General features: G+C 39.1%; 1 protein-coding gene across 2 annotated transcripts in view; it reads right to left on the reverse strand.

The window, feature by feature from the left end:
- Nucleotides 1-26,096, reverse strand: part of LPGAT1 (lysophosphatidylglycerol acyltransferase 1) — a 93,119-nt gene that overhangs the window by 64,999 nt on the left and 2,024 nt on the right. The gene's annotated exons all lie outside the window — the stretch shown is intronic.

The following is a 26,096-nucleotide window of genomic DNA, read 5'->3' on the forward strand; positions in this document are numbered from 1 at the left end:
CAACAGAACACTACACTGAATTCAGAGATTCAAATGTAAATCAAAGGTCCTTTAATTTTATAACATTGGGAAAACTTTAAAAGTAATGGAATTTAGTAGTATCTGCTTTAGATTCCTCATATGGTTTGGCTGTCTCCCTGCCCATATCTCATCTTGAATTGTAGCTCCCATAATTCCCATGAGTAGTGGGAGGGACTGGGTGGGAGCTAATCGAATCATGAGGGGTGGGTCTTTCCTATGCTGCTCTCATGATAGTGAATAAGTCTCACAAGATCTGATGGTTTTATAAAGAGGAGTTCCCTTACGCAAGCTCTCTCTTGCTTGCTGCCATGTAAGACATGACTTTGTTCCTCATTTGCTTTCTACCATGATTGTGAGGCCTCCCCAGCCACATGGAACTGTGAGTCAATCAAACCTCTTTCCTTTATAGATTACTCAGTCTTGGGTATGTACTAATACAATTCCTAAAATGAGTAAATGGAAAAAAGAATATTCTCTCTTTTTTTTTTTTTGAGACGGAGTTTCGCTCTTGTTACCCAGGCTGGAGTGCAATGGCGCGATCTCGGCTCACCGCAACCTCCGCCTCCTGGGCTCAGGCAATTCTCCTGCCTCAGCCTCCTAAGTAGCTGGGATTATAGGAACGAGCCACCACGCCCAGCTAGTTTTTTGTATTTTTAGTAGAGACGGGGTTTCACCATGTTGACCAGGATGGTCTCGATCTCTTGACCTCGTGATCCACCCGCCTCAGCCTCCCAAAGTGCTGGGATTACAGGCTTGAGCCACCGCGCCTGGCCGGAAAAAAGAATATTCTAACCTCTCCTAAGGGTAAAGGATCACACCAAATTGCCAGGAAAAAGTGTACAACATGGATACCTCTCTGCTTTGCTCACAGAGCTCTAAAAAGCTTTAGAACTGAACTATTATATACAGCAAGGGTTTTGATCTTAAAGAAATTTAGAGCCAGAAATGAATTCTGAGATATTTTAAATCAAGTAGAAGAAACATAACTCTATGGTTCCTCCCTGCCTGATTGAATTAGTTGCAAAGAAAAACACAGATGGTAAATGTAATTAATTTATATCACCTCCTGTTCACTATCCCTCAAAGCACTTATTGATGTATTCATTCATTCAACTAGTTTTATTTTCTTCAGAGACACAGGGTTCCACCACTGCAGAAGATAAAAAAGTATACTAGAATTCTATCAAGAAATAATTAACTAATGTAATTCAAGAGAAAGTCAAAAGTGAGGGAAGATAGAAGGTGGCAAAAAAAAAAAAAAAAAAAAGATAAAAACAGGTAAACATTTTAAATAGCATACGCAATTTGCCTGCCTTTCTAGTCAACAGATGTATACCCTGGAGTACACGAGACTGGAATCTTGAATATGCTGTTCCCTGTCATTTTCAGCTCTCATGCCCATCACCATGCCAGTAACTCACTTAGCTGTGTGCCTTTTGTTTTTTAAATATATGTTTTCTTCTATATAAAACTTAAGTCAATTTTTAAACTGAGGTAATACAATCCCTGTCTTCAAGAAGTTTGCTCACTTACTGGGAATAAAAAACAAACTGTGAAATAACACAATATACATGAAAATATGTACCACAGAATCTAGGAAAAGAAGTCATTGTCAGCTGAAATATGAAGGGAAGAGATACCAAAGACATGGGGAACATACCCAGGTAGAAACCTTCTTGGGGAGATAGCTGGTACTACGAATAAGAGGAAATAAGATTATATCTTTAAATACAAATTCAGATTATAGGATTACTTTTAATAGTCAGATACTAGACTTTAGGCCAGGGAATACAAAATTCCTGTTTTATCACCACACAGGTGACATCAGAGGGAAGTAGACTTCCTATATGACAACAGGGAACAGTGGGACTGTGCTTAAATAAAGAGAACATTCACCACCCAAATTGGGGAGCCACTATTCAGCTCCAGTCTCTTGCTGATATTTGGAAACATGAACCCAGGCTACCATATCCTCTAATTCTTTAAAAGTAATTTGAAAATCAAGAGTTTTTATGAAAGTTAAAGAAAGAGGACATTAACAATGAAGGAAGGTGTCTGAGCAAGCAGGGAGAAATGAAACCCAAACAAAAGAACTGGGTCTTGATAGGAGGGACATTCTACACTGCAGCAGAAAGAACAAAGGGAAGGAGCACCCAAAAGATAAAGCAGGCTTGGGCCAGGTTATTACAGCATCAGAATCCTTAACATTATGTTATAAACAACAGAAAGCCAGTAGGTAAAAGGAACTGATAACATGTAGGTCAGAAGGAAGGAATGATGAGCTGTTGGGAATGAGAGAGGCTAGTTTGCTAAATCGGGATTTTTTGAAAGATAAAAGGATCTTGGCTGGGCATGGTGGCTCATGCCTGTAATCCAATACTTTGGGAAGCCAAGGTGGGTGAATCACTTGAAGCCAGGAGTTTGAGACAAGCGTGGCCAACACGATGAAACCCTGTCACTACAAAAAAATACAAAAATTAGCCAGGCATGGTGGTTGTGCACACCTGTAGTCCCAGCTGCTCAGGAGACTAAGGCACGAGAATCACTTGAAACTGGGAGGCAGAGGTTGCAGTGAGCCGAGATCCCACCACTGCACTCCAGCCTGGATGACAGAGTGAGACTCTGCCTAAAGAACAAAAAAGATGAGAGTATCTTTATATCCTGGAGGATAAGAGCAAAGATAGAAGGAAACAGTATTAATGAGATGAAGCAAGCAAGGTGGGATATTAACCCTGCAGAAGAGTCTATCTATAGATAAATAAGGTGTGAATAAATTAGGGGAGGGAGACAAGAAAAAAGAGGAAGTGTCCAGAGCACAGTTCCAAGCTACCAGGTAAACCCATGGCAAAGAGGTAATGAGAGGAGTTAAAAACTGACCTAGGAAAGAGAATTGCTCAGAAAGTTACTGCAAATGTAGATATCCTAAGTGAAACTAGCTACACAAAGTTGGGGACGCACGTTAAAATAAAAGAGCAGAAAGTAGAATGTAAGAATTCACACCAGCCAAATATCAAAGAAGTTTTAAGCAAAGAAATTCATAGTTGGGGTTAATATATCCTCTGGCTTGAGGCTTGGCCACATTTCCAAATCTTGAAATCTAGAAAAGGAAAAGAATAAAGTATTAAGAATATACTGAAATGAGAAACCAATTAATTGCATTTATACTACATGCTAGCAAAAATTTCCTATTTGAAAGGGCTTTCAATCTATATTTTCTCAATTTCTACAAAACCCTGAAAGATATACCAGCCAGGTATTAAACTTATTTAAAGCTAAGGATCAGAAAAGATATTTGTGTAAGGTAATACTGTAAGTAAGCACTGTAAATCTGACTAGAATCCAGTGAAACCAAAACATAGGTAGCCTTTGTCTAATGAGATTACTAATCATTTAACTAAAAGTGAAGTGTGCTGTGTTTTCAGGCTTTAGAGGAGATCTTCACTCAAAGATCAGCTCAGCTCTTGCCAGCTCTATCACTCACATTGTGCACGTTACCACAGGCCTTCATTTGCTCACTGATACTACCTTCCCTCGACAGGATTGTTTTCAATATTAAATAAGAAGTCACGTGCAAGCACTTGTTAAAAGGCCTGGCACAGCAGATACTCAATCAAGGTGTTTCTTCTCACTAGAAGCATTACTGGTTATCTGTGTTGGCAGAGAAGTTAGTCTCCCTACTGCAGAATGAAGTAAAAAGGCGTGGGTGAGCTTTCTTTTTTAACAAGAAGTCTAATCAAAGGATAAACAGTTCTTAAGAGAATCAGAGAAATTAACCCAAACAGCAAACTATACATGGAAAACTCTAAGGTTATAAGAAAAAAACATCATTTCAAGAATGGTATTAATAGGATGATGAATGTAAGAATATGACACAGAGACAGGAAAGAATAAAAAGATTAGCTAGAACACACTACAGATATAAGGTTCTCACTGAGCAAGGAGCCCAAACCTAAAGTCCATAGGATCCATATGTGGACTTCAGAGTTGTGATTCCTTGAACTATAAAATTGTGAGCATGTGCAAAGGTTCTATGGAAAGCTGAAAAATGCACCCCCGCTCCTCACAACCCCAAAAATCTATGTCAAATCCCTGGAACCTGTGAATGTTACTTTATATGATAAAAAGTGTGATTAAGAATCTTTAGAGGAAGTGCTTATCCTGGATTATCCAGATGGACCTTAAATCCAATGACAAGAGTCCTTGTGTAAGAAATAACATGGGGAAGGGGCAGCAATGTGACCCTGGAGGCCAAGGGTGAGTGATGTAGCCACAAGCCCAGGAACACAGCTCAGATCTTCACCTGGTAGAGGTGAAGGATCTTCCCTAGAGCCTCTGGAACAATCTTGGCTCTGCTGACACCTTGATTTGAATGTTGGGCCTCCAGAACAGTGACAGAATAAATGTATGTTGCTTTAAGCACTTCCGTAGTTATTTGTTTTGGTAGCCACAGGAAACTAACACAGGTGCACCCTTCTAGAGGGAGCGGCTATTTACTTTCATCAGATACTGAAAGAGGTTCTAATAAACCTTCAAAGGTAAAAGAAGTACCACTGTAGAAAGTAAGCAAAGCTGTCTATAAATCAAAGGACTAAAAAATTTTTAAATCAGCAAAACAAGTAGTTACTTGAATAAAATCTCATAGTTACTAAATGCTAAAGTAAGAATTCATCCTCTGACATATAACTTAATATTCATTTCATTATCTCTTGGGGTTCAACTCTGTGAATGCATTAAAAGGAAGTGATTCCCAAAAAATTCAATAATTTGTTAAAAATGTAAGTTCCCAGGCTCCACCCCTGATGTACTGATTCAGAATCTCCAGGGTAGGGGAATACATATACTTATGCTTATAAATATATATGCTTTCTTACTTTAAGCTTCTCAAATAATTCAGATGTATAGACAAGGTTAGGAACTATGACTATAAAGCAGGGTTCCTCAAACTTTCTATAAAGGATCAGACAGCAAAATTTTCAGATATGCAGGCCAAGAGGCAAATGAGAGTATTATGTATGTACTTATATACATACATAATTTCTAACAAATTTCTATGAGAATTTTATTGACAAAATTCAAATTAAAAAGTAATAATAACTGAATGCAATTTTTGTAATACAGGTCTACTAATGATAAGAATGGAATTATTTCTTGGGAGAGAACATTTTGCTTAATTGGAGTTCAAATTTAGTGTTCTCTTAGCATCAGGTTGATTGCAAATGTTCATCTGTAAAAGCTTCTTAGCTGGAGGGGAGTTATGAAACAGGCAGTGAGCTGGATTTTGCCCAAGGGATGTAGCTTGCCAACTTCTACAGTAAGGTACAAGGAAGAAGAAAGAACCACAACCCCTGCCCTTAAGCAATTTACAAATCTGTTAAAGAGACAGGAAAAGAAAAGACAATAGTCAAGAACATGAAGCAGAATTCTGAATGTTGTAGAGCAATGATTCCTAACCTTGTCAAGTATGAACATTCTTTTTTAAGCTCAAAAAATGTGGCCAGCCTTAATAGACCAGTTCTTTTAGAATTGAGTGAAAATACCCACAACAAAAGTAACAACAAAGTTAAATGCTTTTAAAGGATTAATCAAAATAGCAGTCACATATAATTAAAAAACATTAGCACATATTTACAAAACACCTTATTTATTCATCCACAGTTTGTACTTAATATGCCTATGGATTCCTGACCCCCTGAGATAACTCTGAAGCACTGCAGGAAATGTCAGCCCAATAGTTACGAACCACAATTACAGAGCTGATGCCAAAGAGGTTCAGAAGGAGGAAAAGAGTGGAAACTGGACCACTGTGGATGGGTGTCACGGGGTTAGATAGGCAGGAAGAAATTTTCAAAGAAATGAAAGAACAGATTTTAGGGAGAGGAAGAATGAAACTGAGAAAATGCAGAGGGGCTGCAGGAGAGCAGGCAGGAGAGCAGCCTTACTAAATAAAGAGCTTGGAACAGGACCAGATCCATGGGGGCTCTGGACATCTCAGCCTGATTCTGCCAACAGAGCCAACATTTAAGTGCTTTCCATGTATGGAGTGCTGATATGCACTCTTTCATTCAATCCTCACCAAGAACAGTTTCCTAATACACTAGGTGTGTAAGTAAATGATCCTGATTTATTTCATGAGGTACAACTCTAAGTGAGTCAGGACCTACTTTTCCACATTAAAAAATAAAAAAATGTAAAAAGTCTTCCCTTGAACCTGTATCACTCCTTCCAATGATCACTCTCTATTCCTTCACAGCTCAACTTCTGGAAAGTCATATGTTCTTATTTCCATTTTGTCCCCTCCCATTCATCATTCATCTCCAACCCACTCCAATCTAGTTCCACTTCTACCACCTCAAAGAAGCTGGTCTTGCTATATATACAATAAAAGATATGTCAGCTCTCATCTTGGAAAATGTAAATAAATGCTCAGCTGCATGCAGCAGGCACCTGCCTTGAAACACTGTCGACTTCTGTGACCCTACATTCATAAGGCTGGCATTCCCTCTACTTCTCTAGCCACTCTTCCTAAGTCTGCACTATCTTACTCTATTAACCTCCAAATGGTAGCATTCCCTCACAAGTGAATCCTGGGCCTCTCATCATATCATACTGAGATATCACTAGGTGATCGCAGTTTTAAATACAATGGATAATTTCCCAATTTCTCTTTCTAGCTCAAGTTTCCCTTACAAGTTCCAGACTGCACATCCATGTCAATTTCATAGCTCCACTTGGATGTTTTTCATCTACCCTATATGCTAAATTTTTAAAATCTTTCCTCTCAATTTTGCCTCCTCTCTGAGCTTCCCCATCCACCCAGCAGCTCACACCATAAACCTTAGGGGCATCCCTGTCACCTCTCCCTCTACCTCATCCTCTAAGTCTAATCTCTCAGCAAGTCCTGACAATTTTCCCTGCTATAAAACTCTCCAATTAGTTCACTTTCCATCTCCATTGCCATCATCAGTAGACCAATCAACTATCACCCTCACCTGATAAGGTGAGACTATTCCACGTGGTTGACCGGCCACATACACTTGCTTATCTTGAGTCCACTTCTACAAAGCATGCAGAGTAGAATTATAAGTAAGAATCTGATTTCATCATTCCCTCACTTAAAAGGTTTCAACGGTTTCCTCTTAAAATAAATTTCAAAATCCTTAACATGTACTATAAGGCATTAAAGGATTTGGCCTTACCAGCTTCCCTCAACCACTCAGCTCCTCTTCCCCTTCACTCCTTCCCTGCTGTAGCCACTGGCCTTCCCTTTGTTCCTCGAACATGACAAACCCTTGTCTGCTTTTGTGCATGCTGCCCCTCCTCCTAGCTTCACCTGGCCAACTGCTACTGATTCCTCAGGTCTCAGTTTCAGCGTCCCTTTCTCAAGGGGGTCATCCCTCCCTGACACCACTAGTCTCAAGATCAAGTCCTCTGTCTCATCCTTTCATAGCCCTTTTCAAAGATTTGATTCCATAGTTATGTGATTCCTGTTGTATGTTTCCCACACTAACATGTAAACTCCTTAAGAACAGGAACTAGGCCAAGCACAGTGGTTCGCACTTGTAATCCCAGCACTTTGGGAGGCCAAGGTGGGCGGATTACCTGAGGTCGGGAGTTCGAGACCAGCCTGACCAACACGGAGAAACTCGTCTCTACTAAAAATACAAAATTAGCCGGGTGTGGTGGCGCATGCCTGTAATCCCAGCTACTCAGGAGGCTGAGGCAGGAGAATCACTTGAACCCAGGAGGTGGAGGTTGCAGTGAGCTGAGATCCTGCCGTTGCACTTCAGCCTGGGCCACAAGAGTGAAATTCTGTCTCCAAAAAAAAAAAAAAAAGAACAACAGGAACTATGTTGTTTTGTTTGCCACTGTACTCCCAGCCACCAACATAGTATCTGACACAGAGAAGGCACTCAAATTTTTGCATTAGAATAGGTGACTGAATTAATAAATTGCTTTGAAGCATTGCAAAATTTACAAACATAAAATCTAATTAGTTAATATTTTATTTAGACTATGGCCTAAATTATTTTTATTGATTTATTAAAGCAAGAGCTCTATTGAGCTACACTATTAGCTAAGCCTGAGTAGCCTCAGATATATTTATAAAACTACCTCATAAGTTAGCTTTTATTCATTTACATATGCCTTTTCCCAAAAGTTTAACATAATTCTTTTCCTAGGCATTAATATAATAATGATCATAATAGTAATGATGAAATAATCATTTATAGAGTGCCAAACACCATGCTTCACTTTACCTTCAAGCTTCATAATCTCCATTTTTACTGATGATGAAACTGAAGCTCAGAGAAATTAAGCAGTTAGCTCAAAGATATAACTAGCAAGTGGGAGAAACAGGAACCAACCTCATACTAACTCAAAAGTCAATGTTTTTTCCCAATACATCATGCTATCTCTAACATTATACTTATTTTGCAGTATCTATTATTTGTTGAAAATACATCTATATACAGGTATCTGAGGCTTAATGCAGCTTAGAATGATTATTTAAAATGGCAGCCCAATGCAGTCTCTTGTATACAAAACAAATTCTATCCTAACCATATAAAACAGCCTGCATCAATTATTCTAAATGACATCCTTGTTCCTTATCTATGCAACCTATACTTTATTTCACAAAACAAATTTAGCCTCCAATTAATTTTCTTCTCTTCAAGAACCTGTTAATTTTAACAAATGGAACACCATATTAGGGGGAAATGTATATATTGATCTCTGCTTTTCAGAAAACTTGTCACAAATGCATTTTGAATATACAGTTCATAACAAACTCAACTATTCTTAAAATCATCCAATGCTGGGCACAGTGGCTCACGCCTGTAATCCTAGCACTTTGGGCAGCAGAAGTGGGCAGAGCATCTAAGGTCAGGAGTTTGAGACCAGCCTGTTCAACATGGTGAAATCCCGTTTCTACTAAAAATACAAAATTAGCCAGGCGTGATGGCACATGCCTGTAATCCCAGCTACTTGGGAGGCTGAGGCACATGCCTGTAATCCCAATCACTTGAACCCAGGAGGCAGCAGTTGCAGTGAGCCAAGATCATACCATTGCACTCTAGCCTGGGCAATAAGAGTGAAACTCCATCTCAAAAAAAAAAAAATCCATCAAAACCAACCAGCATAAAAACTATTCCCAAAGTTCTTTTGGTAGGAATACTCTAGCCCAGTATTTATAAATCAATAACTTGGCAGTCAATAAAAATTTGATTGATTAATCACACAATAAACACAGTTCTACAACGGATGTCCAGCATTTTTTTTTTTTTTTTTTTTGAGACGGAGTTTCGCTCTTGTTACCCAGGCTGGAGTGCAATGGCGCGATCTCGGCTCACCGCAACCTCCGCCTCCTGGGCTCAGGCAATTCTCCTGCCTCAGCCTCCTAAGTAGCTGGGATTACAGGCACGCGCCACCACGCCCAGCTAGTTTTTTGTATTTTTAGTAGAGACAGGGTTTCACCATGTTGACCAGGATGGTCTCGATCTCTCAACCTCGTGATCCACCCGCCTCGGCCTCCCAAAGTGCTGGGATTACAGGCTTGAGCCACCGCGCCCGGCCGGATGTCCAGCTTTTTAAAGAACTATTAAACAGGAACTATTGTTATTCCTAATAATGAAATACATATTTAGTAAACATTTTCCTCAACATGGAGATAAAGATCATTTAACCCAAATTATATATGTTAATTCTTGAAAAACATTGTTCTAACTCAGTAAACACTTTTAAATCCAAAACGGTTTTAAATTAATATTTGTGTCATGAACTAGCCTCATTATTAATATCATAATACATAATAAAAAGGATCGGGTTTTTTTTTTTAGAGACAGGGTCTCACTCTCCTACCCAGGCTAGAGTGTGCACTGGCACAATCACAGTTCACTATGACCTCGAACTCCTGGGTTCAAGCAATCCTCCTACTTCAGCTTCCCAAGTAGCTAGGACTACCAGTGCAGGCTACCACACCTGGCCAATTTTTAAAATTTTAGAGACAAGGACTTGCTATGTTGCCTACACTGGTCTCAAACTCCTAGCCTCAGCTTCCCAAAGTGCTGGGATTACAGGTTTGAGCCACTGTGCCTGGCCAGGATCATGAATTTTTTGAAAAACTAAAATAGAACAAAATTATTTAACACTCAAAACTTACTACAAAGCTACCCTAACTAATTAAGATAGTGTGGTGCTGGTACAAGGACAGACATACAGAGCAATGGAACAGAACTGAGTCAAGAAGTGAAGCCATACCTCTAAGGTCAATTGATTTGTAACAAGGGTACCAAGATTACTCAATGTGGAAAAACATTTTCAACAAATGATTCTAGGACAACTGGATATGTACATGTAAAAGAATGAAGTTTGGACCCTTAGCTCATACTATATGAAAATTTATCTCAAAATGGATCAAAGATTTAAATATAAAAGCCAAACTTGACTGAGTGACGTGGCACATGCCTGTAATCCCAGAACTTTGGGAGGCCGTGGTGGGTGGATCATTTGAGGCCAGTAGTTCAAGACCAGCCTGGCCAACATGGTGAAACCCTGTCTCTACTAAAAACACAAAAATTAGCCAGGTATGGTGGTGGTGGGTGCCTATAATCCCAGCTACTTGGGAGGCTGAGGCAAGAGAATCACTTCAGCCTGGGCAACAGAGCGAGACTCTGTCTCAAAAGAAAAAAACAAAAACAAAAACAAAAAACACGCTAAACTCTCAACAGAAAGCATAGATATAAATCTTCATTACCTCGGATTAAGCAATGGTTTCTTAGAGAGGACACTAAACGCATATGTAACCAATGAAAATATAAATAGGGGCCGGGCGCAGTGGCTCACACCTGTAATCCCAGCACTTTGGGAGGCTGAGCTAGGTGGATCACCTGAGGTCAGGAGTTCAAGACCAACCTGGCCAACATGGTGAAACCCTGTCTCTACTAAAAATAAAAAATTATCTGGATGTGGTACCACATGCCTGTAATCCCGGTTACTCAGGAGGCTGAGGCAGGAGAATTGCTCGAACCCAGAAGGCCGAGGTTGCAGTGAGCCAAGATCGTGCCACTGCACTCCAGCCTGGGCAACAGAATAAGACTCAGTCTCAATAAATAAATAAATAAATAGAGTCTAGTATACAGAATACAGAAAGAATTCTTACAACTCAACAATTTAAAAAAATCCAATTAAAAAATGTGCAAAGGACTTGATAGACATTTTTCCAATGAAGATAGACAAATAGCCAACAAACACATGAAAAGATTATTACAGTCTGGCCAGGCTCCGTGGCTCATGCCTGTAATCCCAGCACTTTGAGAGGCTGAGGTGGGTGGGTCAGGAGGTAGGGAGTTTGAGACCAGCCTGAACAACATGGTGAAACCCAGTCTCTACTAAAAGTACAAAAATTAGCTGGACGTGGTAGCATGTGCCTGTAATCCCAGCTACTCAGGAGGCTGAGACAGGAGAATTGCTTGAACCTGGGACGCAGAGACTGCAGTGGGCTGAGATCATGCCACTGCACTCCAGCCTGGGTAACAGAGCAACATTCTGTTTAAAAAAAAAAAAAAAAGACTATTACAGTCATAAAAGAAATGCAAATCTAAACCACAATGAACTACCATTTTACACTCACTTAGGATGGCTAGTATAAAAAAAAAACACAACAGAAAATAACTATTAGTGAGGATGTCAAGAAATTACAACTCTCCTACATTGCTGGTGGGAATGTACGATAGTGTAGCTGCTATGGAAAACAGTCTAGCAGTTCCTCAAAAGTTAAACACAGAATTATCATATGACCCAGCAATTTAACTCGTAGTCCAAGAAAACTGAAAACATATATTCACACAAAAACTTCTACATGAATGCTCATAACCACATTATTCATAGTAACCAAAAAGTGGAAACAACCCAAATGTTCAACTGATGAATATAAAAATAAAAGGTGGGTCTATCGACATAATGGAATATTACTCAGCCACACAAAGGAATAAAGTGCTGACACATGATGTAACATAGATGAATGCTAAAAACATAATGCTGGGCCGGGCACAGCAGCTCACATCTGTAATCCCAGCACTCTGGGAGGCCAAGGCAGGCGGATCATGAGGTCAGGAGATTGAGACCATCCAGGCTAAAACGATGAAACCCCATCTCTACTAAAAATACAAAAAATTAGCCAGGTATGGTGGTGGGTGCCTGTAGTCCCTGCTACTTGGGAGGCTGAGGCAGGAGAATGGCTTGAACCCAGGAGGCAGAGGGTGTAGTGAGCCAAGATCGTGTCATTGCACTCCAGCCTGGGTGACAGAGCAAGACTCCATCTCAAACAAAGTAGTAGTAGTAATAATAATAATAATAATAATAATGCTAAGTTTAAAAAGCCAGACACAAAAGACACATGTTGTATATAATTCTCTTTATATGAAATGTCCAGAATAGGCAACAGCATAGAGACAGAACATACATTAGTGGTGGCCAAGAACTAAAGGCAGGAAAGAATGTGGAGTGCATTTGAGGTTTCTTTTGAGGGTGATGAAATGTTGTGGAATTAGATAGTGGTGATGGATGCATACTTGCATAGATATACACAAAGCTACTGAATTATATATTTCAAAATGATTAATTTAGGGTAGGTGAATCATATCACAATTAAAAAACACACATATATATGCACTTAACACTAAAGCTATACTGAACACGGTTTTGTCTTTTTTTTTTTTTTTTTTTTTTTTTTGAGACGGAGTTTCGCTCTTGTTACCCAGGCTGGAGTGCAATGGCGCGATCTCGGCTCACCGCAACCTCCGCCTCCTGGGTTCAGGCAATTGTCCTGCCTCAGCCTCCTGAGTAGCTGGGATTACAGGCATGTGCCACCATGCCCAGCTAATTTTTTGTATTTTTAGTAGAGACGGGGTTTCACCATGTTGACCAGGTTGGTCTCGATCTCTCGACCTCGTGATCCACCCGCCTCGGCCTCCCAAAGTGCTGGGATTACAGGCGTGAGCCACCGCGCCCGGCCCACAGTTTTGTCTTTTGATGATTCAGAAACATCTTGATGTATTTAAATTTATAATTTTTTTCCTTTAGTGTCAAATAATACAAATTTCTAATTAAAAGCACATGCAAAATGTACATTAGATATATGATTCAAATGGTTTCTTTTCTATCTTGTTTTTTAGAGATATGATGTCACTCTGTCCTCCAGGCTGGAGTGCAGTGGCATGAACACAGCTTGCTGCAACCTTAAACTCCTGGGCTCAGGCAATTCTTCTGCCTCAGCCTCCCGAGTAGCTAAGACTATAGGGATGTATCACCATGCCCACCTAATTGTTAAATTTTTTTGTAGAGATGGGATCTTGCTATTTTGCCCAGGCTGGTCTGGAACTCCTGGCCACAAGCCATCCTTCTGACTCAGCCTCCCAAAGTATTGGGATTATAGGTGTGAGCCACTGTTCCCAGCCTCAGATGTTTTCTTAACATTTAATGAAGAAAAGAAGTTTGGGGAAAGTTTCTTCCTAGTAAAATTTGATCAAATCTTTTTTTTTTTCCCTGAGACAGAGTCTCACTCTGTCGTCGAGGCTGGAGTGCAGTGGTGTGATCTCAGTTCACTGCAACCTCCACCTCCTGTGTTCAAGGGATTCTCCTGCCTCAGCTTCCTGAGTAGCTAGGATTACAGGCGTATGCCACCACACCAGGCTAATTTTTGTATTTTTAGTAGAGACGGAGATTCACCATGTTGGCCAGGCTGGTCTCCAACTCCTCACCTTGTGATCTGCCCACCTCAGTCTCCCAAAGTACTGGGATTACAGGCCTGAGCCACCGTACCTGGCTGATGAAATCTAATAAACCTTAAGAAAAAGTATAACCAGTGGTCACTAGCCACATGCGGCTACTGAGTGCTTGAAACGTAGTTAATGTGACTAGGATACTGAAATTTATATTTTATACAATTTTAATTCACTTAAATCTAAATACATATAGTCACACATAGATAGCACTGGGAAACTGAATCTAATTCCAGGCATTTGAAAGGCAAGGCCTATGTAAGAAAGTGAAAAGTATAACCAAGGAAATAAAATGTGATGAAATAACTTTTAAAAAAGAAAGAAAAAGTATAACATCATAACTATTCTTTCTGTAATACTATCTATATAATTTTTAGTTATTTGTACTATAATTTCAAGTAAGAAACAGAAATCAACCTGGTTTTCTTTGTTTTTCATATTTTAAAATATAAAACAGCAATAGAAATAATTTTTAGCTGGGTGCGGTGGCTCACACCTATAATCCCAGCACTTTGGGAGGCCAAGGCAGGTAGATCACCTGAGGGCAGAAGTTCAAGACCAGTCTGGCCAACATGGCGAAACACCGTCTCTACTACAAATATAAAAATTAGCTGGGTGTGGTGGTGGGCACCTGTAGTCCCAGCTACTTGGGAGGCTGAGACAGGAGAACCGCTTGAACCCGGGAGGGCAAGGTTGCAGTCATCCGAGATCATGCCACTACACTCCAGCCTGGAGACAGAGTGAGGCTCCATCTCAAAACACAGAAAAAAATTTTTTTTAAATAATCTAGATTTTAGATAACTATATTCTTACGAAGAAATAAGACATTCTACTAACAAGTATATAAACATTGGGCAACATTTGACCATGTCAGTAATAGGATACATGAAACTTGAAAAACCTTGTGACCACAGCTTTTGGTAATGGCGCTTCATTTTCCTATTACATCCCTCTGCTTCATGAACTCAGTAGTTGAGGTTACTACCAAACTTTCAGTTTTTTGTGTGTTTGTTTTTTTGTTTTGAGACAGAGTCCCATTCTGTCCAGAGACAGGCTGGAGTGCAGTGGCGCAATCTTAGCTCACTGCAACTTCTGTCTCCCAGGTTCAAGCAATTCTCCTGCCTCAGCCTCCCGAGTAGCTGGGACTACCGATGTACACCACCACATCAGGCTAATTTTTGTATTTTTAGTAGAGATGGGGTTTCACCATGTTGGCTAGGCTGTTCTCAAACTCCTGCCCACAAGTGATCCACTCACCTCGACCTTCCAAAGTGCTGGGATTACAGGCATGAGCCATTGCACCTGGCCAACTTAGGCACTACCAGGGCATATAAATGCAAAACTATGCTTAACAGAAATAGCCTAGTAATTATAACTTAAATGTTTTAATATGAACATCACTCAAGTCTCTGGGATCCAAGCAAGTATTCTTAATTAGTGAAGTAGGCCCAAAATAAGACAAGAAGAAACAGGTTCTTGGATAAACTGGACAGTAAAGGGGTGGTCATCATGCAGCTCCAGCAAATCATTACTAGGCAGGAATGAAGGATCAGCATGACCGGATCTTTAGTTTCTCAAGAGTAGCTGGAAATGTGGCATTTATTTTCATGTTTTGTGAAATCTCCCTAATTTGAAATGTTGACAACTAATTTTTTTTAAGTTTAAATACTGCTAAGGACAAATAAAATACATTAGCTTCTGAATATAGCCACTAATTTACAAACTCTGAACATTAACTCCTAAAACAAAGACTATAAAGTAAACCCTAATTTTAGATTAGGAATGGTAAACTCTTTGGTAACAATATTTGCCAAACTTTGGGTAGCATTAGTGATCTTTAAAGTTCTCAAGGCAGACCAGACCCTAGAGCTTTATTGTATTAATGTCACATTTATTTCATATTCCTTACTAAAATACCAAAGGTACTTCTTCCATTTATTTTGATGACATTTTCTTACTGTAGCCAAATGGAAATGGAGTAGATGTCTTAACTACATACCACTGGTAAGCAATCTAAGAATTAAAACAGTTTGGAAACCACTGGGATATAAAAGAAATACATTTTGGAGGCTACTTTAAGCTTTTGAACAGACCTCAAAGAAAATTAATTAGATGGTAAAATTGCTCTCCATTTTATAATAGTCAACCAATGTACAATAGGATGGTGATAGTGCTATTTGAACTATAATTACACAGTTAAACAAAAATCTTGTGTTGTACTTTTTGGAACGGACATAATAGTGTTAAAGGCACGAATCTTCTGGGAAAACACAAATAGCAACAAGGAGAAAAAACTGCACAAAACTCCTTTTTCAGAAAACCAAGGAGGAAAACAAAAATATTTTTAAAAATCCCAGGCCAGGTGCAATGGCTCATGCTTGTAATCACAGCACTTTGGAAGGCCAGGTGGAAGGACTGCCTGAGGCCAGGAGTTTGAGACCAACCTGGGCAACTTAGCAGGATCCCATCTCTAAAAAATAAAAATAAAAATAATTACCCAGGCATAGTGGCACATGCCTGTAGTTCTAGCTACTAGTCAAACTTTGGGTGGCACTAGTGATCTTTAAAATTCTCAAGGCAGACCAGCTACCTGTGCTGAGATGAGAAGGATCACTTGAACCCAGAAGTTACCGGCTATAGTGAGTTGGAATGCACCATGGTATTCTGGCCTGGGTAACAGAAAGACCCCAAGACCCTGTCTCCAAAAAAAAAAATCTAAAAAATAAAACCACCAAAGTGAGAGCAAGGCAATCTATGCTGGGGTGGAGAGCAGCTATAGGGACAGACAGTATGGCATGTGATAAGGACGGCCTGACAATGGCAGATCTCAGACAGCAACAGCAACAATACATTTCTTTAAAAAAAGAGTTACCAGGCACGGTGGCTCACACCTATAATCCCAGCACTTTGGGAGGTGGAGGCAGGCAAATCGCCTGAGGTCAGTAGTTCATGGAGACCAGCCTGTCCAATATGGTGAAACCCCGACGCTTCTAAAAATACAAAAATCAGCCAGGCATGGTGGCAGTTGCCTGTACTTTCAGCTACTTGGGAGGCTGATGCAGGAGAATTGCTTGAACCAGGGAGGCAGAGGTTGCAGTGAGCCAAGATCACGCCACTGCACTCCAGCCTGGGCAACAGATTGAGACTCCACCTCAAAAAAAAAAAAAAAAAAGTTGGGGGGAGTGGTTTACACTGGCATGCTGGAGCCATGTCCCTCCAATCACAGCTACATAGGAAGGATTGGAAAGTCCAGAATTAATGGAAAAAGGTCTTCTAGACTGGTTCTGGTTTGAGAGGCAGAAGAAAAACACACCCAGGTGTCATGTGAAAACAACTACCTCTGAGGCAGAAATCTGGAAATCTACCCCGGCCCCACCCAAATCTCCTACAAATAACAGAGTAAATCAAAAGGAAAAAAGGTAACTGGCATGGTACTGACTGTGAGATACTATAAGAAAAATGATAGATAATGTACCAACTGTCAAAGTACAATCACCTAGAAAACTATTACAGTGGAGAAGACAAAAACTATAGGGAAGCCACCATTACTATGAGCAAGACCACAAATAAGGAATACAAGAACTCAAGGAAGAAATGTCTAGATAACAGGAATAGAGAAGCATGAATTGGCAGAACTAAACAAACAAACAAACAAAAAAAAATGGAAGAATTAAAAAAGCCATCACAGAAATGAAGAAACTGATAGAAGAACAAAAAGATATTGCAGAAAACACAGTAAGAGACAGGAAAGAAACAAATGTTTAAGTGAAAAAGTATTTAAAAGGATTAAAGGTAAAATAACAGATATAAAAGACATACAAAGAGAGATTCAGCATATATATAACTAAGGTCTCCAAAAACAAAAACCAAAACGAGACAAAGTAAATATTTAAAAATATGATTAAAGAAAACTTTCCTGAAATTAAAATACATTTGAATCTAAATATTAAAAAGTCACATACGTACCAGTAAAAATTGAGCTAAACAGTCAATACCACTATACACTATATCCTAATAAAGTTACTAGATATGAAAGATAAAGGGAGAATTCCTTTGGGCAGACAGGCAAAAAGACCAAGTCAGCAATAATGGGAAAAAATTAAATCTGGCTTCACATAATATTTAATGCCAGAAGATATTTGTATAGTACCTGCAAGATACTCAAAAAAAGAAAGTGTGAGCCAAGGATTTTATAACCTGCTAAGTTATCCTTCAGGATAAAGCAACAGGCTGGGCACAGTGGTTCACGTCTATAATCCTAGCACTTTGGGAGGCTGGGGCAGGAGGATCACCTGAGGCCAGGGGTTCAAGACAAGCCTGGCCAACATAGCAAAACCCCATCTTATCAAAAATACAAAAATTAGCTGGGCATGGTGGTCCATACCTGTCACCTCAGCTACTCGGGAGGCTGGGGCAGGAGAACTGCTTGAACCCAGGAGGCCAAGGCTGCAGTGAGCTGAGAACACGCCACTGCACTCCAGCCTGGGCAACGGAGTGAGACTCCGTCTCAAAAAAAAAAGCATAAAGCAACAAAAAGCAAATTCTGAAAATGCTGTAAGAATAATATCCCCATCTTGTTCCCATGAGCCTTATTGAGACACTGCTAGATGATAAACTTCAGTCAACCAAAGAATGACTCTGCAAAAGTACCTGGGTCAACATTATATACATTTAACTGAAGAATTAAGACAAAAAACAAATGGAAATGAGGTTAATAAAATAGGATATAAATATCATAGGCTATAAAACTGTATAAATTCAAATAACATAAATTGAAAGAAGGGAGAAAGCAGGGAGAAGTATAAAAAGCTTACTGATTACCTTGATGTAATAGCTGGGAGTCAGAGTATAGTCTCAAAGCTCAAGTAGTAAAGTATAAGCATACATAATAGCAAAAATGTATATGCTATTTTAAATAAATATCACTGACTAAGATTGGGTGAAGGAGAAGAGAAAAGGGAAGACAGAAGGATTAAAAAGAGTTTTACCTTTGGTCATAGAAGAGAATGAATGGTTACTATCAATAAAGAACTAAGAATATTAAAGTAATAAGGCTGAAATACAAAACTTCCTAAAAATCAGAACAACTGAAAAGCAAAGAAAAGATACTACACAGTGAAAGACTTAACATTTATGTATATAAAAACAGAAAACATAAAATACAATAGCAGAACCACAACAAATTTTTGGCATATGAATAAATATAAATATGAATTCAACTCATATTAACAGAAAGAGATTTCCAAATTCACTCATAAAGCAAAACCTAACCCATGCTATGTACTAGAGACACATCTAAATCAAGGCAAATTATAAAAGTTTGAGTTTAAAAACAAAAGGATTGGCAAAGATATGCAGGGCAAATGTAAACAAAAATAAACCAAAAATTATTTTACCCAGCTCTTTCTGACTCCAGAACCTGAAGTTTTACTACAAACACTACAAATACTTCCCCCTGAGCTTCTGTAATATGTAGGGACATGTGCATGCATGATTATATATAATTTAAAATAAGTATCTAAAACAAATTATTCAATTAGAAACTAACTTTGAAATAAGACCAGATATCAAATCTGTAGTACCACCAGATTGCTGAGTTTAAAGCATTTAGTAATATTTACCTTTAATTACTACCATAGGGATGGAGAAGAAAAAAAAATTTCCTTTCATGATATATTTTCCATATAAAAATCAAAACACTGCACTGAAAACTCTTCTCCTGGATTTATGTCAAGATCAGTTGTCAGCTGGGCGCAGTGGCTCATGCCTATAACCTCAGCACTTTGGGAGGCCAAGGTGGGTGGATCGCCTGTCAGGAGCTTGAGACCAGGCTGGCCAACATGGTGAAACCCCATCTCTACTAAAAATACAAAGAATTAGCTGGGTGTGGTGGTGCACGCCTGTAATCCCAGCTACTCAGGAGGCTGAGACAAGAGAATTGCTTGAACCCAGGAGGCAGAGATTGCAGCGAGCCGAGATCCTGCCATTGCACTCCAGCCTAGGCGACAGAGCGAGACTCTGTCTCTCAAATATATATATATATATATCAGTTGTCAACCTAACATCATGCAGTAACTCCTCACTCTGATGACAATCTACTTTCAAGCACCCAAAACCAAAAATTCCAGTGGAGTTCTTATTCTCCATTATGAGTAGAGAGTCTTAAAGGAAGCTGGATTTTATGAAATTTCCATTATACTATATTTCCACTGAAGCACCAAGTTTTTAACCTCTTGAAGAAATCTATAGCTATGATATTGCTTTCAGATGTTAAAGAGTTGTATTTTCAGAAAGAGATTCTATGCCTCAAAAGCAAAAGGGCATATGGGTAGTAAAATGCCCTTTTAATATCCATATATCTAGGAACATTATATAAAGGTCAATATTAGCTCTTTAAATACAAAAATAAACTTGTGGCAACATCAACCCCGTTAATGCTTCTGGGAAAGTAACTGTGAAACCTCTTTCAATGTCAACATCAAAAGCAAAAGGAAAAGGAGTAACAGTACTACCCTGGTAAAATTATTGTTAGCATTAAGGGACTGAAGCACTTTGGTCACTGCCTGGTTTATTTTTCAATAAATCTTAGCTAATATCATCGCCACAAAGATTAAAATTGCATTTTTTTTTTCTTTTTTTGAGACAGAGTCTCACTCTGTCATCAGGCTGGAGTGCAGTGGCACAATCTCAGCTCACTGCAACCTCAGCCCTGCAGGTTCAAGCAATTCTTCTGCCTCAGCCTCCTGAGTGGCTGGGATTAAAGGTGTAAGCCACCTTGCCCACCACAAACTGCATCTTTTAAATGTATTATAATTACTGAAGAATTCAAAGTCCTTTGAAGGAGGACTTTGAAACACCCTATTCCCTCCCTGTCACCACCTACCACTGATGCTAGATCAGGAGCCCCTCCTCTTACCTCCTTTTGTACACTTCTATATTCTCATTGTTGGTGCAGTCTCTCCACCAAGGCTGCTGTGAGGTCCTAAAAGTCAGTGATTACATCTTGTGTCTATTAGGTACTTCTAGGGTACCTATTCCCACATATAATCGAAGTTCAATAAAGGTGTGTTAAATTAGCAAATGTGGCCAGGCACAGTGACTCATTACTATAATCCCAGCATTTTTGGAGATCAGGGAAGGAGAAGCCCTTGAAGCCAGGAGTTCAAAACCAGCTTGGGCAACAGCAAGATCTCATTCCTACAAAAAACTTTTTAAAAAAATTAGCCAGGCAGGTGGTGCACAATTGTAGTCCCAGCTACTTGGAAGGCTGAGGCGGGAGGATTGCTTTTGAGTCTAGGAGTTCAAGGCTGCAGTGAGCTATGATCCCACCACCACACTCTAGCCTGAGCAACAGGGTGAGAATCTGTCTCTCAAAAAATAATCAATGAATGTGGTAAGAGATATGTAATCTCTTACATTAAACATGATGTGATTCAAGGTTTCATATTTTGTGGATTGCAATGACCTTGATAATAGACCTTTCAGGAAGGTAGGCAGCTAGGGAATCTCAGAAACAGCAAAGGAAAAAGAGAACATTCAGCCCGGTGCAGTGGTTCACACCTGTAATCCCAACACTTTGGGAGATGAGGCAGGTGGATCACTTGAGGTTAGGAATTCAAGACCAGCCTGGCCAGCAAGGTGAAACTGTCTATACTAAAAATACAAAATTAGCGAGGCACAGTGGTGGGTACCTGTAATTTCATGCCTCAGGAGGCTGAGGCATGAAAATTGCATGAACCTGAGAGAGAGAGGTTGCCATGAGCAGAGAGTGCACCACTGCACTCCAGGCTGGGCAACAGAGTGAGACTGTCTCAAGAAAATAAAATAAAAAAGGATCATTAAAGAACTAGACACTTACTGAATACTCTGTGAGCATCAGATAACAAATTAGTCCCTAAGGTTATAAAGATCCAGCCAATGGGCACAGAGTAGGTAAGGATCTCACCCCTACCAGTGAGAACAGATTTAAAGTTAAAGCTAGACCACTGACTCCCAGAGTTTTCCAAAATCCCATTGCTCTTTCCACTAGAACAATGCCTTTCAAATGTTGGCTGCACTCATAGTAAAAAATAAACTGTGCAGCACCATTCAGTACAAACTCATGCATTTCTGACATATTCTATTTAATTCTATTTTATTTCACATTCTTAAAATGTTCATCTTCACATACTAAATGTTTTTATGACTCAAAGGTTAAAAGATACTGCTCTTGAAATACATTTTTGAAACTTTCTGTAGAATTTCAAAGTCAGAAGTAATTCCTAAAAATTAATTTTTTTCACGCAATGTATTCTTTCCCAAAAGCAGAACGCTATCAAATAATCAAATAACCCAGAAAGACATGGCAGCTGTCAGTTGGAGGGCAGGAGGTAACTATACCTAATCTCCATCAGCTTTCCCTAAAGCCTCCCCAAATCATGCCCAATTTAAGGAAAATAGTGTTTGCTATACAAAAACAGCTTGGCAGCAAGTCCCCTGGCACCCAGGTCCCTTCCAGTCAGACTTTGACCTGCAACTCTCATCCTATATAAAAATAAAATTTCTGGAGTTTCTATTAACAATAAATATTTTTAAAGTATTCATGCACAGTGTTTTTGTTTTTTTTTTTTTTTTTTTTTTTTTTAACAGACAGGGTCTCTGTCACCCAGACTGGAGTGCAGTGGCATGATCACAGCTCACTGTAACCTCGAACTCCTAGTTTATGTGATTCTCCCACCTTGGCTTCCCAAGAGATTACCAGCATAAGCCACTGTGCCTGGCTGAGGCTTTAATTAAATGTGTTTGGATAACAATTACTTTATTAAAATAAGTAAATTAAAATAAAGTATTTTAAATAAATAGAATACATTTTGTTTGATATGAAACTTCTCTCTAAAATTTGCCAATCGTCACTTAAACTGTGGGGGTGGGGGGATACTGACTTATCCTAGATCCAAATAAAGCATGCAGAAGTGGATCATTAGTTAAGCTGGTATCTCTTTTCTCTTTTGGTTTGCCCTTGAAATATGAAGACAAAGGCAATATAAAATGGTTCCTCAACATATCTGTACAGCACTTCCCATTAAAGAAAATGTAAAAATAGACTGGGTGCAGTGGTTCATGCCTGTAATCCCAGCACTTTGAAAGGCTGAGGTGGGCGGATCACCAGGTTAGGAGTTCAAGACCAGCCTGGCCAACATAGGGAAACCCCCATCGCTACTAAAAATACAAAAATTAGCTGGGTGTGGTGGCATGAGCCTATAGTCCCAGCTACTTGAGAGGCTGAGGCAGGAGAATCACCTGAACCACGGAGGCATAGGTTGCAGTGAGCAGAGACTGTGCCACTGCACTCCAGCCTGGACAATGGACTGAGACTCCATCTCAAAAAAAAAAAAAAAAAAAAAAAGAAACAAGAAAATGTGAAAACAACAATCATTACTACTTTAGTAGCAAGCTGTGGGTGTACAAACCCCAATGTCTTCAGAGTACTTTTAAAAATGTGTAACTTAAAAGTCAGAAACAGACCAGAAAATCCCTTTTCCATCTTCTGTGTCTACAGCTAGTTCCCCAGCTCTGAGAATGCAAACTAAAGTACAAGAATGTTCATTTAAGTTATTAGGTTACTGGCCTCACCATTCCCCATCCAAGAAGTATGTGTGAATTTAAAGGGCTCATTTTTGAGATGTTTGCCTCAAGTTAAGAGATAGTTTAATAAAACTTTAATAAATCTTCCTGTCTTTCACAAAAGTAATCTGTTTAGAACTAAAGAAAGATTTTTTAAAATAAAGATAAAATTTAGTTTTCCTAAGAAAACTATGCTTACTACATCAGCTTTGTCCAATAGCACTTGCTGTGATGACAGAAGTGTTCTGTATCTGCTTGTCCATACAGTAGCCACTAGCCACCTAGTACTGAGCACTTGAAATGTGGTTGGCGTGACTGAGGAGCTAAATTTTATTTGATTTTAATTAAATAGTGACACATGCCTAGTGGCTACTGTATGGGGCTGTGTAGGATAATCAACGTAAGTCCCCATCAGCAGAGCTGAATAATTCACTCATATTAGAATGAATGCCATAGTTTGGAATATATATACATATTATACCAATATACCCATATTCGATTTTTAGCTTCCTAATTAGTATTTAAGATTTCCTCATAAGTGGTTTTCAACAAATTTTGGCAATTTTTATTCTAAAACATGAACATACTTAATCTGCTGAGCAGAATTCCTTTGGCAATATTCAATTTTCCATCTGTGAAACTTGGGCATAGGGAAAAAAAAAATTCTTCACAAGCCCACCCTCCTATTGATGTAAAGGGAAAAAGTGAAATATAATCTAAAGAAAGGCTAATATAACCACTGAGATTTTATGAGTATACCTGTTCATCAACCTCTGCTTAGATGTACTTCTTTAAACTCAGTTGAGGCTTTCAACCAAATTCATTCCTATATTTGTTTGACTTTTTGACTATTTTCTGTTATGACCAGACTATGACCGGGCCCTCTGAAATCAAGTATTCTACCTACAGGAAAACCTTTTAAAATATATACATTAAAACAGTCTATATTTAAATGAGACAAACTGATCAAATTGTCAAAATGCAGTAGCCTGAAGAAAAGCAGATGCTTCAGAGAGACTAAAATATGCAGATCATGCCAAGACCACATTCCAAGCAGGTGGCAAAAGCAATTACAGTTTTATAGTCAGCAAGGAAGAGACACCCCAAGAAAATATGCTTAAAAATACATTGCAGTTGTGGCCGAGTGCGGTGGCTCAAGCCTGTAATCCCAGCACTTTCGGAGGCCGAGGCAGGTGGATCATGAGGTCAAGAGATCGAGACCATCCTGGTCAACGTGGTGAAACCCCGTCTCTACTAAAAATACAAAAAAAAATTAGCTGGGCATGGTGGTATGTGCCTATAATCCCAGCTACTCAGGAGGCTGAGGCAGGAGAATTGCCTGAACCCAAGAGGCAGGGGTTGCGGTGAGCCGAGATCGCGCCACTGCACTCCAGCCTGGGTAACAAGAGTGAAACTCCGTCTCAAAAAAAAAAAAAAAATGCATTGCAGTTATGCTATGGCCGTAGGATAACTAATGTTGACATCAAGCAGCACCACTGCACTCCTTCTAATCTCAAGGTCAATACCAAATTAATTTTACCTTCCCAGCATGCTAACGCTTAAATATACCATACACCAGCACAAACATTTCAGTAATTTAATTGTTAAACAGAATGAACTTCTAGAACGGGTTTCTGAAAATACTATAAGCTAATTTAAAACAAGCAAACTTAAGTATACTATAAAAGAATAAAGCCACTAGTACCATATAGCATATATTTGAGAACACTCAAACTATACCAAGCGAAGCAATTCTAAGACAGCAGTGCAATTCAACTAAGAATTCAGCACCATAGACTGGAACTTCATTTTTTTCTCTACCAGTGCTATGGCTACCACCTAGTCCTAAAAAAAGGCCAGAAGCTCACCTACTATATCCAAAGAGCATTGGAATCTCAACCAGACAGATGACAAGGAAGCAAAGCAAACACTATCCCAAGGGCTTCAGCTCTTGCATAATAATAAATGGCACTGCCTGAAAGGAGAAAAGGCTTCATCTGGTGCAACTGAGAGCACTCAGACATAGCGAGAGTCTGTCAGACTCCATAAAAGCTGTATACTGTCAGTCGTTCTTTTGTGTGTGTGGATAAAATCTGCAGATGCAGCCTGGGCGGGAAAGAGGGAGACAGAATATCGAATGGAGAACTGCCATACTGCCTGACCCTGACAGTACCCCTCCTCATTCTGCCAAGCTATGAACTGCACCTCTACTGACCACAGCATCTGCATTACCTCTAAGGAGTCTGCCTATCAGGTAGAAATTTCTGTGCTAAAAACCTCCATGATTTTTTAAATTATCTTAATTCTTAGGGGGAAAAAATAAAATAAATACAATAAGTGATACATAATTTTCACAGCAAGGGCGTAAGTTCTCAAAGCATATAAGGTCTAGCTCAGAAAATAAACACCACTTCTTATTTAGTTCTACAAAAGTCCACTACAGAATAGTGTTACTCTTGCTTCCCAAAATGCAATTCAAAGGTGGAAATCGCAATCTATTTAAAGACACTCAGAAGATCAATTAGCTTAACAAAGTTAACTTAATTTTTTATATTTAACACTCTCAAATTTATGAGATAAAATATAGATTCTAGTAAACAAAAGAAACATACATAAAATAAAGCCATTTTTGCTTTCTTCAAATTGCTAACAGTGCAACAGCACATCAAATGAAGAAACTTATTAAACTAT

This window comes from Saimiri boliviensis, chromosome 14 (assembly GCF_048565385.1).
Source record: "Saimiri boliviensis isolate mSaiBol1 chromosome 14, mSaiBol1.pri, whole genome shotgun sequence".
Classification (NCBI taxonomy): domain Eukaryota; kingdom Metazoa; phylum Chordata; class Mammalia; order Primates; family Cebidae; genus Saimiri; species Saimiri boliviensis.